This window comes from Branchiostoma floridae, chromosome 2 (assembly GCF_000003815.2).
Source record: "Branchiostoma floridae strain S238N-H82 chromosome 2, Bfl_VNyyK, whole genome shotgun sequence".
Lineage (NCBI taxonomy): Eukaryota > Metazoa > Chordata > Leptocardii > Amphioxiformes > Branchiostomatidae > Branchiostoma > Branchiostoma floridae.
This window is the reverse complement of record NC_049980.1, coordinates 14,413,446-14,426,563: the sequence shown is the minus strand read 5'-3', so window position 1 is coordinate 14,426,563 and position 13,118 is coordinate 14,413,446. Positions and strand designations below refer to the sequence as shown.

Sequence of the window (13,118 nt, the reverse complement as noted above, 5' to 3'; positions counted from 1 at the left end):
TTTATTGATCAGTGTGGTAGATCTGTAGTTATATTTATAGGCATATGTTTTCGTGCATCCTTGTCTCATATCATATATATTGTGTCAAAATAGAGATGGAAGCCTATTGAAGTGCTTATGATGGCACACGTAAGCTGTGATTTTGCCTATTGACGACAATACACTGTATGGAATTACGGCAATTAATGCAGTTTCCGGTCGCGGGCGGTGGATGGTTTTCTTAAGTTGCACAAAGCGTAAAACCACAGTACAGACGCAGCTGCTTCGCGACGCTGACCGAATACGAGACTTGCTGCTTATGGTAATGCCCACGATATTTGCATTTCCGAATGCTGCCGAGCGCTTACGAAGATATCCGTTACCTCAGGGAAGCACAACGTAAGCCTTGCTAAAAATAGCGTGGGCAGGCGGGCAGCAACAGTTGGGAGGAGATTGGCTTACATTTGTGTATCGTAACCTTGTGTGTCCGTACACACGAAAAACGCAACAGTTCCGGCTTTGCTTGTGCACTGCATGCTTGCTCTGAGTTGGGAGGTCGGCAGCTTCTTACCGTGCATTATCAACTACCTCCTCGGTGCTACACCTCAAGACGTCCCGACCGGGGATCAGCCGTGTCCCCATCTCACCTGCATCCACCCTGTAATAGGACCACCCGGGATTTCAGCCGTGAAACAAGGATTTGTTAAGGTAATACTATTTACACAAGGTCTAAATGGGAACACGGCTCTATGTTATTGGTACGACCCTTGTGCGTTTTTCTATCCTTCTTATCATGACCGCACCCAAATTTTAATCCGACTGCGGGATTTCCCCCATCATTTTACAGCCTCAGATGTGGACCCACGCACGTACCTGTATACGGTAACTGCAGAATTAGAACAAAACGTAATAAGCATATATTCTAAAGGACCAAGTGGGTTTCGCGGTTTGAACTGCCACGGATGTAAACATTACGTTTGTGTGGGGCTCCGTGTACGGCACAATTGATGGATTTTGCGGCGAGCGCGTTTGAAGGTCGTTCGCATGGCTGTCGTTGCCATGGCGACCAATTCATCCTTGCAAATGGAACCATCATTTGCATTTATATGGTCCCTCAGTAAGGGCAGGAGAGACTGGCGAACATAGTCGTAATTATGATATAACCAGAGATGTTTTCTTGCCACTACTTCTTTTCATGGATCATGAAACAGATGACAGTTCCGAGGCGTGGCCCGTACGGATCGGCCCGTGCTGATTGCGCCCCGGTGCGTGGGCTGCCCGCGGAGGTTGACAAGCCGTCGTACGTCGTTCTCAGAAAGACAGCGTAGTGAATAAATAACTACAATTTTCTTCAGTCGCAAATCTTTTTCTGTTTTACCGCGCATTAAATCACAGTCAGTGTGGGTGACGTCCACTACAATCAACAACCCTGACCGCTTAGTTGTGCGGATACTGTAATAGGCATTGATGATGATATTGGTGACATTTCGGTATTCGAAAGCCACGTTTTGGGAACTATTTTTTTCATGTCTGTAGCACGTAAAAATATTACCCTAGCACTAGATAGACTGGTCACGGGAGTAGTATAATAAAACCGGTACGGATTAATTAATTCAGTGAAGGTGATTTGTTCCATATGCATCATCTCCGGGAACCCCTTCCAGACCTTTTCCTTCTTCATCCTATCAATGATGCAATTTACAATATAGAACTGTAATACATGGTCAACCTTGCCTTGACAGCGTCTTGAGTTTGTTCTCGCTGATTCCGTCTAAGCAAGGACGTTATATAGATGTCACCTGGAACGCTATGCAGTTACTTGAGTTACTGTTATCTTGTGCATTTCTAAATGTAAGTCTAAACTTGACACTTGACCAAAGACTCGCGAGGTTTGTGCGAAGCTGTCCAATTGAGTCATCCAGTTTGTGTAACTATTTCTATTTTCTAAGGTACTTCTAATGTCATTAAGCTTATTACTTATGCTGGTAAAATGGCCTTATGGTTAGGAATGTTGACTTAGAAATCTATAGGATTTGTGTTATATCCCTGCTAGGCCTTGTGTTGTGTTGTGCCCTTGGGAATTACACCCAACTCGTATTTCATCACTAGACGCAGGTGTATAAAAAAGGTTAGAGGCGTCCTCTCAGCAGGTACGTAAAGATGGTGGTCTCGTGTTTGAGGATATAGCCACATATCGAACGAGATCAAAGACCCACCTTACTTAGGCGCAAGGAGCCCATCTCCAGTGGTTCAAATCGTAAAATCTGGTCCCGGGTTAACATTTTGAAAAGGTGATAGTCAGGAAAGCCTTTTATGTTAATTCATCTACAAATGCGGTAAATCTCAGTAAATAGATAAATACATGCGCCATTATCGATGCAATCACTGAAAACAGGGTTAAGTTAAAGAGGTATTCATTCAATATCAATGCCTTATTACCTAACAGACTTTCAAACGGCCGCGGGTCGGTTATGAATAGTACATAATTTATGATATCGATACTGTTTATAACTTATGCTAAACAACAACATTCTTCGTCGTTGAGGTGCATGCGTTCACAGTGCTTCTCACTTTGTAAGCGATATTCAAATCACTCTTACTTATTTTACCCATTGAAAGATTCACTTGCAGAGGTTGTTCGATGCTTTAGTGTCTGCAAATTTGCTAAACGGAACATTGATTGACAAAAGGTATTGTTGACATGACCTTCATACTTCAAAAATGCGAAATGTTTGTTTTTCAATTGTAAGGTTCAAAAGACTCGAAAATCCAGATTTCGTACATCTTAGTTGTTTATTCCATTACTTAATCACGATCACGCAATGTGTAGGCTGTAAAATATATAGGAGAATGTCATTACTTACACTAAGCACATATTATACTTCACTGAAGGTTAGGAAAATTAATATCAAATCATGTCTTGGCATTGAACATGGAGCTAAACAAATTTCAGTTCAAGTTACTTCATGGACGATGTCATTCTGGACAGCTAATGCTGAATAATGAATGACTGAAGACTTTTATTGCACGTTTTGCCCAACTGACCTAGTAAGTAAATTGTCACAGCAAAGACAGTTTTACAGACATAGTAATTTCGGTACGAGCCTAACATTCTAGCATGTGGGTTCAGCTTCTTCTCACTTCTTGGAAATGGTGAAAATGTAGGATTGTATGGGTTTAGCTGTAGTCAGTTTATCGAAACGCAATATAGGAATATAAATTGTTCAATGCTGCTCATATAATCTAAGTGAGAGAATTTACTTCTGTTTAACTAATTGGACAACTTTATCATTGGCAAATATAGTACACCCTATGATGAAGTGCAGTACACATTTTACCGTATTGGAGGTAAAAAATTTGGCTGCTTCTTTGCTAAAGAGTGTAAAGTTTTACGACCAACAGAGGCCCAAACATATGCCATAGATTGCTACTTTCCCTGCTGCTGATTTGTGGAATAGATGTTATTTCCCTTTTAATTTTATCTATAAATCTAATTTTCCTTCTTTGTTAAGTGTACAATTATGCATACCACTGCTTTTCTTTGTTTGCTTTACTGTTTGCCTTCGGGCATGAACATGCAGTAAAGTTATCATTATAAAAAGTCAATTCCTTTACATGTTCAACAGCATCGAGAGGAAATAAACGTTAAGCAGGTGAAGGAACATCATCATCTTCATCCGGGCGTGCTGGTTGCACAGATGGCCATGACTCTCTTCCTCCATCCTTCCCCATCCTCAATAGCCTTGGGCAGTTCTTCAGCCGAGCAGCCAGAATCATCACAAATTATATGTATGATGTTTTTATTTTTTAAATTAAACAGGTAGAGGTACACATTCGATAGTAAATTGCCAATATTTTACACTTTTTATTAATCAGGTAGTTATGTTCTTTTATATGCACTGCTTGAGATGGAGTGACAAAAGCAGAAAAGCTAGAATTACGAGTCCATAAGTTTTGTCTCACTAACGCTTTTATTGAAATGATCATCTAATGAAAATCATTGACAGAAAATACGTAATTAAATTCGCATCCACTGAATTTAGATAAAGTCAATCTTGAAGATATAAAGTAAACATCCATATACATATCAAGAATGCATTATAGTCGCTAGGTTAGCATACTAGTTTCTATTCACTATATATTTCGTTTCTATTAACTACACATACCATTCTAAAACTTTTGTGAATTTAGATGTCTTCAAAGATGTACGAGACAAAGTTTACTTTCGAACCCAAACAGTTGTGAAAACGTAGAGGGTGCCGACCACGAGACTTTGTTAGGATACATGTACATGTACACTGTGCAGCTCGAGTAGGGCTTTCCATGTTCTAGACACATTTGATGATCAACATCTCTTCAAATGGGTTTTAAATTTGTTGGAATTAGAATACCTAAGTCACATCATATCACGGCTATTCTTAAACAGTTTGAAATGTGGCAAAATTGAGTGTAATCGTGAAATACTTCGTAATCCAACAGTGCTGAAATAGTCTCGATGCTTGTTGACAACACGAACGTATATGTTTCCTGTTGCTCGTGTTATTATTTAAACAACATAGGCAGGAACCAAGACAAAAGGTCAACAGTACTACTAGTTCGACCCAGCTATTTTGCAAGATTTGAAGTCGAGGCTAGTTCCGGTAGTGATTGAATAAAAGCGTATCTGGAGTGACTCAAATTCATGTAATCCACTCCCTCCGACACTACAGTCAATAGATGGTATGGAAAAGAAGACAAGCAATTACGATAGATGACAAATAATTACGACCAATATAGAAATATCTCCTTACGAGGCATCGTGTTATACGCATGCCAAATGTAACATGTCTCAAGATATGATTCTTTCTGGATAAGATACTCCAGTGTGTTATCTAGTGGCCCAGACAACAAGCAAACATTAGTGTACAATGACATACAGTAGAGACTGAAGGAGGAAGAGTACTGAGGAGTACTACGAGTAATCAGCCATGAAAGAACAGTATCAGAATAAACATATATAACTGGGACAGACGTCATCGTTGGCACCGACGGATAGCATTACGACCCCTTCCACTAGAGGCTTTGACATCTGTGCGACAAAAGATCTGAGGGCGCACACATTCTGTATATGTTATTGTCTTGTACTTTTAAACCTTTTAAATCCCATTTTGGTCGCTGTACGGTCGCTCAGCGATCGCCGTTTGGTGTAAAGGTGCTTAGACCTCATACCCGGGCCCCGTTCACTAAGTTGTCACATGTATAAATACTGGTTGTAATCCCCCACTCGTCATCCCACAATGACTTTCAAACATGCATGTAGGAATATGATAAAGTAGACAAGGAAAAGGCTGAAAAAATAAAGAATTATTTACTACTCCATAGTAATTTAAGTTGGGTCGTTTAATCTTTTTTTCAAAATGGTTTGAAGGTGAACCTTGCAGTTGGTTTATCCAAAGATTGCTCTTTCAAATTCACAAGTCAAATATGTAGAAGGTACAAAAAAGAACGAGTCTCAACGATACACTTCCGGTTGTTATGTAACTGTTACCTTATTCTCTTCGTTGTTTAGGCCACACTGACTTTATTTGAGGGATGACATCCGCGGGCGCAATCACCTGCTCCGAGACTCACGCAAGTCGACACATATTGCCGCATGATGGCCGGGTTGTCCTACAAGTCGTTATGTCCTACCAAACAACGTGATAATGCTGTCAAATTGCCCTCAAATGCCCTTAAAGAAGACAACATACATGTGCCTTCTACAAATAAAGACCTGTTGTTTCTTTTGATACACGTGCTCTGTGCTCCAATTGTACCAGCTTTGTAGTCCTGTGGTTTAGCAACATTTTGGATGGATTTCTTTTGCCCTCCTGCATTAGTTTTAGGGTCTCCAGAGGATGTCATCCATGTACCCTAGTCATTGTGTCCTTAGAACACCATCGTCGTACGACGCAAGAACCAGATAGGATGGCATGTCAGTATCATGACTGTTGCCTGTGATCATGAACATTTGGTGGTGTTGAGAAAGAAGAAAAAGTCTGGCTGCTTTCCTGGGACAATATGCCATTAAGATTTCTAAGGTCGCCAGAACTCCATATTTGTATAACACTGACGTCATCGTCACCGACCAATCACATTATCACTCACCTTGTTTTTCTGGGTTTGTGGATAGTTGTTGGTAAGCCTACAGCGATGTATTATTTGTTTGTCTTCAGAAATGCTATAAATTGTTTTTGAAGGTCGCACTGGACAATTCTGCATGGAAATCAGCCGACAAAGCCGTGTAAACAACTAGTGTTTTCTGCGACGCTACAACGATTACACCGAAGTACTAGATTCATATATCCATCCGCGCTTTTTGGGTTCCATTGCCGTTGGTTTTTCTGCTGCGGTAGGAGACTACCAAGAGGTAATGTGCCTTAAGCAATTATCTATAATGTTTTAATGAAGTATTATCCTAGTCTTAACACCTAACAACATTTCCGATATGTCAGGTAGTGAATCATAATAGACTGGAGTCAGGAAGTGCATTCTTTTTTTAAGATCCAAACAACGGTAGGCTTGGGAGTAACTCTTTGCGCAGACATATTATCTACTTTCGCCATTTTGACTGTTGTTTGTCCCGACATTTATTACTCGTTAACATGTTCATATGACACTCCTTAGGTCCTCTGTCTAACTCCTTAGCATAGATTGGGGAACAAAAAAAGTTAATTTTTCCGTGGCAGGATTGTTTATTTGAAAAGAATGGACTGTCTTACTTTTCAAAGCCTGTGAGGTACTGTTGAAACTGATGACGTTGCCAAAAATATCGAATTGTAAAAATTTAAATAAGGGCCAATTTGTGATATCTATCTTGTGATATATACAATTGACACTTAGGAGGTTAGTATCTATTCTCTGGTGTCTCTACTGACAAAAGTTTTTGTTGTCCTGTTAATAAGTTATGGTATATTTTCTAGATTAATCTGTTTTCGTTTTAGTATACTAGACAAAACATATGACAAGGTTCCAATGACTGCATTGACTGATGAAATACGACAATAAAATCGAAAGAGATTGTTGTTCCTGCAGTGATCGCATTTTGGTCACTGATGATTTCGTTGGTCGAAATACATTAGCTGATGAGGCATTCTTTGTTTCCGTGGCTACGTGGTCATATTTCAGGGACGAAGAAGACAGACATATTTCTAACCTACCATTTGTACTATTGGTTTCTCTGTCATCCATTTTTTTTCGATCAATGTATATAATTTTAAACACGAATTGTTGAACCACGGTTGGAGGTAGGTCTGGTTCCAATTGATCACCGTATTCCTGTTCAACAGTTATCTGTTACTTAAAAGAGTTCCTAATTACGATGACAATGTTTGGAATAGATTTTGGAAAGCATTGTAAAATGCATGTTTGAAAAAGTGGCAGGAAAATCGTTGTAGCTGTGTCAAAGTTGTTTTCCCCGTGTTCTCCCTGCTTGCTCGTGCCATTTTAATTCGTGCTCAGTTGGCCAACATTACATAGCGCCTTATCGTTTCTAATTTCTTGCATTGTTCAGCCCGAAAGGATACTCTGTTGTCAAGGTTGTTTACTATCGAACAACACAAATTATCAGGAAAAAATGCAGGAAAGCAGCAAAAACGAGCATTTAAATATGATTCATGTGGAGGAATATGGCTCGTCTACTGCCGATGATCTGGAATGATTTTCAAATTGTAAACATACTTATCAACAGGTGAAATACGCCTTATCGTCAACAAAAACCTGTCTGTCACTTATTTATTTATTTATTTCTGTTTTCTTTGTACAGGGTAGACACACTCAGTACTTTGCGCACTGCTTTCCAGGCGTGCCCTGTACAGAATACGTGTGTCTATGATGTTTGTGATATGAACACGTGTCACACGTGTCTTTATGATTTTGTCTCCAGTTAAAAGCTGTTATCGCCATCTAGACATGATGACTACATATAAGGCTTATCACCTAAGCAGGGCAGCCACAGTTTTGATGACAGGTGTTCATGGATCCCCTTACAAACATAGCGACCATGGCCTTCTCAAGATTATGGTAGGGAGTTAGATAATCTATGTTTTGGAGTTGGTCGGTTATCTGTACTTCTACATGCTTGGATACTATCAGGGAAGCCAAATGGAGCTAGAATAGGATGGATTCCAGGCTACTCACAACGAACTCGATTGGGGAGTGGTCAGGAGCAAGGTTCTAGAAGGGCCCTGTATGTGTGACAAGAGCCGTATACGTAATCGTATACTGTTGTTTGAAAACGAAACAAGGACAAAAAACTTTTTGGAGTGACAAAGGGTCACAAACATACCATCGTTTTCACCTACATTTACACATGGATATCTGTGCCCTAACGATGACATACTTGTGCTGTAGGATGTTATTTTTGTCACGTTATTTTTTATGATTATCGTTGAAGACCAGGTTAAATGTAAAATGGTACGGCCTAGGTTGATACACTTTTCATCGCGAAATTCTCATTTCAGCCTTGTCAAGAGGTTCAATTTGTTTTCAATCAGTTAAGACGAATTGCAGTAAATGTCTCCAGTCTCGTATAGTTCTAAGCAACATCCATGGCTTGGGTTTTGTCCGTTGTTTATAGCAAGTATATACAATCATTGAAAATACTTTTGGGTCGTTTTTGGCTTCATTACACCTAGCATCTACATAGTATTAAACAAGACCCTTTGCCACGGCATAACGTCCAGGTGCACGGCATAGTACGCCCGGTGGAGGTGATGAAAATAAAGAAAAGTCCGTCGAAGAAGCAAACAAACTCTTTGCTGTTAATCATTTACATGGCTAAAGCATCATAGCCCGATTCACATCTTGATACTTGGGTGCTTTTCATAGCAATACTTTTGGCTTCATCGTGTCTAGATCTGTATGCGTTTGTACTAGCTTGGTGTGCCATGTATCTATGAGGCCTACGTTAAATAAGATCGCGAAGAATTGCTGGTTTTTGTTGTGTGGCAAGACTGCCAAGAGTCCTCTGGAAAAGTAAAAAGAATTGCTTACCATGTACCAGCAGCGCAGCCTGCAGCTTGAGAGGTTAAAGTCACGACGGAGAACCAAGCGAGAAGATTTAGCTTTGTTATGTATGAATTTTCTTCTGTGATATGGAAGACCAGGCTAGTGAACAATAACCAAAATGCGATAAGGTACCTAAGGCCACAGCAAGTAAATTTAATGGATGACATCCTCTGCAGACTGCAAAAATAGTGCGATAGGGCGAAAAAAAAACAAGATGGGTAAAAAAAACAAGATGGCTACATTTTCAAAAATAGGCACCATAAAGTTGTGATGACTGTTGTAAAAAGAATTAAATGGACAAAACATGGTATCAGAGCCAACAACTGACATCACCAACAAAGTTGGTAACCACACACATAGCTTCCGTATTGGTGTCACTTTTACAACTATCCAATAAATTTCATTTCTACAACTACAGTCCTGGGTACCTCGCGAGTCTCACTTCTACAAGTACAATTATTAGGCTACAACACAATGTATTTGCCCATTTTGATACTTTATCGTCATGTTGACCATCCCTGCAGAAGAAAAAAAAAAATCTTGTTTTTTTTTCTGAAATCAGGCGAAAATTAATGCGCGCGCTGATGTCATCCATAAAATTTACTTGCTGTGGCCTAAGGGGTTCTGTTGTGAGCTTCATGGGTCAGGATAGTTGACACACCTGATCATACCCAATGAGCATGCCAATTTCTTTGCGGTGGCTTGTAGTATTGCTTGGGGTTGGGGTGGCCCAAAAACTGGGACAACCCCAACCTGAAGTTGTCTACTGTTGATGCTTTAGCGAGGCTGGTGTGTTACGCGGAAGGGTGGCTATATCTAGTATAAAGGCACAGATACAGATAACTATGTGTGTAGATAGAGTGTGATATAAATGTCTGTTATGCATGTAATAAACCGGTAGCGGTGACCTGGTGTTATGTTCGTGTTCCTGGTTATGTAGTCATCATTCGGTTCTGCTACCAGATTGCAGATTGTTCAACAATGCTTTGAATAGCAGGACTACTGTTTTTTTCTGGAGCGTTCTTCGTAGAGCTTAGAATTGTCGTGAACCAACCAGAGATTAGATGTGCATCAGTATATTTGATGTATCATTTTTTAATCACACACTATACTATAGCTAAGGCGAGCCTAATGGTATAGCATTGTGTGCGGGTAACTTGACAAAAGGCTACGGGGAAAGCATTATGAATTTCGCGAAAATGCCTTTCTAGTACATACATACATGTACGAGCTCATTTCTGTGCTGTTTCTGAACCAACCTTACCTTCTAACACATTCGATTGGGCATACTGGTGCTTGTGTAGGTCCCAGACACAGCCTTGGTCTAGTGAGAGATATGTACCAAGCTTTTGCCCTTACCTATCCCCCCACCATAGCTTGTTTGAGAAATTAAAAAAAACAACCTCAGTGTCCTGTTGGCCTTGTCTAAGGTTGAATCGAGTTAACCACTCGAGGTCCTTTGAGATGATGATCTCCAGGCAGGGATGTTGAGCAGTGGTCTCAAGTGGTTCTGTGAACATTGTATATGTGACTATATTTCTATTATTTTTCTTTTATTTGCAGGTTCTCACAGAAGCATGAATCTCAGATGCATGCACAGTAAGTTGCCCCCCAGTGGAATATGGTGTGTAAGGTTGGCTTGCTGTGGGTTGTGATCTAACGGTACCTGATCCGTATTCTGATGATGTGCTTAAATTTCGTTGTTTAATACCAACATAATGTAGCGTTCACCTGCGTACACGCTTGGCGTTTTGGAAAACGGATATTTGAGTCATATCCCCCCGGAAGATGTATTGTTGTTAAATTTTAGCTAATTATGGGTCAAAATACATCCGGCTTACCGATGCGGCGTGTTGCTTTCCTCTGCAAAAATCACCATGGTGACATACACTCCTACATACCTCCAGGGCGGATCACTTCCTGATGTCGGAAAGATTAATTGTACAAAAATTACTCTAGCAACTGGGTTGATTTATACTCTATCTAGATGTTTGATTAAGTTTTGCACTGGCTATCGCGTCACCTGGATGTCTAACTTTCATCAATATGTGTATCTTCATCAATATAAACCGGGTGAGTCATATGATGATATTCCATTGCCTTATTGTACACTCGTTCTCATTGAAATGTCGAAAATGGCATTTTTTGGGTCGAAAAATAAATCGGCTTTATTTTCAGTGAAAACTACCTGGTTGTTTAGGAAAATTCCTCTTTTAATCATAGCCAAAAAATGGCAACTTATTATTTTCGGTCCCATTGGTAATACATTACAGGGCGGGTAACAAACGTTACCGGTAACGTTTGTTACAACAGTAAACTTTACCCTGTATTCTTCTAAAGGACTTACCTTATTGACTACATCATTTGGGTATAAGTGGATGTCCCAAGGAACATTTGAAAAGTGGGCAGCTTTTTTACACCAGGTCAAATAGAAAGCTTAGACAGCATCGAACAATGGTAACGTTTGTTACAGTCATTTCTGTACAACATTTTGTTAAGCAAGGTGGGATACAAATAACAGTCACCAACCCTTTCTTGTTTCTTTAGGAAGCCAGAAAAACTGTACAGCGTCACAAAAATGGTCATTTCTAGTCTTATACGCGGATAATAAAACCGTGGCAACCATCGTACTCGTGGTGGTAACGTTTGTTACAGAATCTGGCGACAGGCATAAACCACCTCACACAGCCTCCAAGATCAGTGACAGGAGCGATCTGACGTGATCGGTCAGAGGGCCTTGGTAGTGGGTTTCACCTGCCGAACAATTATTCTGGGAACTGATTTGTTACATTTTTGGCTACTATTTGAATTCTTCGTTTCTTCTCAGGCGACAGCCATTTTTCAGGGTGTGAAATCCGACTCGTGGCTATAATAACAGTCTAAGCCATCAACCAATACGAATGTTGTTGTGCATCTTTTGTAAAACATTACAGGGGTTATGGAAAAATGAAGGAATCAGTGACGTTGTCTATAATTTTCTCCATATCAAGCCGTAAAGTCAGGCGACAGCATTTCGACATTTAAATGAGAACGAGCCTGTAAAGGGAAAAATGACAGAATAGAATAGAAATTTCGAAGAAAACCCCCTAAAATTGAAAAAGAAATTAATTTCCTGTTTTATCTATGTATTTATTGGTTTAGCTGTTCAGCTCGCACAGCCAGACGTATGGAAAAATGCACAAAAATGTTTTCTTTTATATTATGTATATATACGAAATAAAGAATAAGAAACGTACATATATTCGGTATAAGAGAGCGTAGTAGTATCTACACTGGTATTCTATGTTTAGAATAGAAGAGCCAATGAAAAAGTCTGTCCAGGTCAGAAAAATACAGCCACCATCTAATCAGCACAGTGAAAAAAAAATGCCAGTTCATCTAAAAGTCTCGTAATGGTTAACTAAGATTATCCAATGAGGTTCAATTCACCTCCTCGAGTGATCTGTCGTATACAGCAGTGCACTACAATAATGACGCTGGTACTTAGATTTTGATCTCCGAAGATTCTACATTCATATCCATTGATGTTGGGCAGGGCGCAGGGGTATAAACAGCGTCTTCATAGCTTCACGCATTGATACGTGCCAAAGGGTTGGGTTTATTCCAATATCAACTTTATGTTTAACGTCTTTGGTTTATACCTTCGAGATTTCACCCTCTTTTACAACAAGCTATGCACAATGTAATGTCTATTAGCACATCTCTGAGTAATTTTCTGTAACATCATCTGGTCGGTATTCTCAGCACGAAGTCTTGCTGCAGGGTCGACTGAGCAGGTAGTGTGAAATCCCCAACCTCCAGAAATCGAATGCTGTTGCTATTTATGGCATCAGGCATCAGGTTTCTGCTATAAATAGAACTCTTGGTGTTGAAACATAGGGTGTAAATGTCACGTATAATTTGCACACCAAAGGTCGCGAACCATTGCATCCATCCAACTGTACCGTACTCAACGGTTAATCGCTTCATCTCGGAAAGATGAGATATTTCGCAACGGGATTTAGTCACAGACTTTAAACAAGAACCATGAGACTATGATTTCTCTCTTTTCTTATCTTCGCTCCTCAAATGCTTTGTATTAGCAGAGTGAGACGGAGGGCCTCTTGAAATTA

General features: G+C 39.9%; 1 protein-coding gene across 1 annotated transcript in view; it reads left to right on the top strand.

The window, feature by feature from the left end:
- Positions 1-384: 384 nt before the first annotated feature.
- The window catches only part of LOC118409633 (regulator of G-protein signaling 20-like), a 41,502-nt gene continuing 28,768 nt past the window's right edge, over positions 385-13,118 (top strand). The window contains exon 1 of the mRNA XM_035810790.1: positions 385-687. The gene's annotated coding sequence lies outside the window, so the exon portion shown is untranslated. The remainder of the gene's footprint in view (positions 688-13,118) is intronic.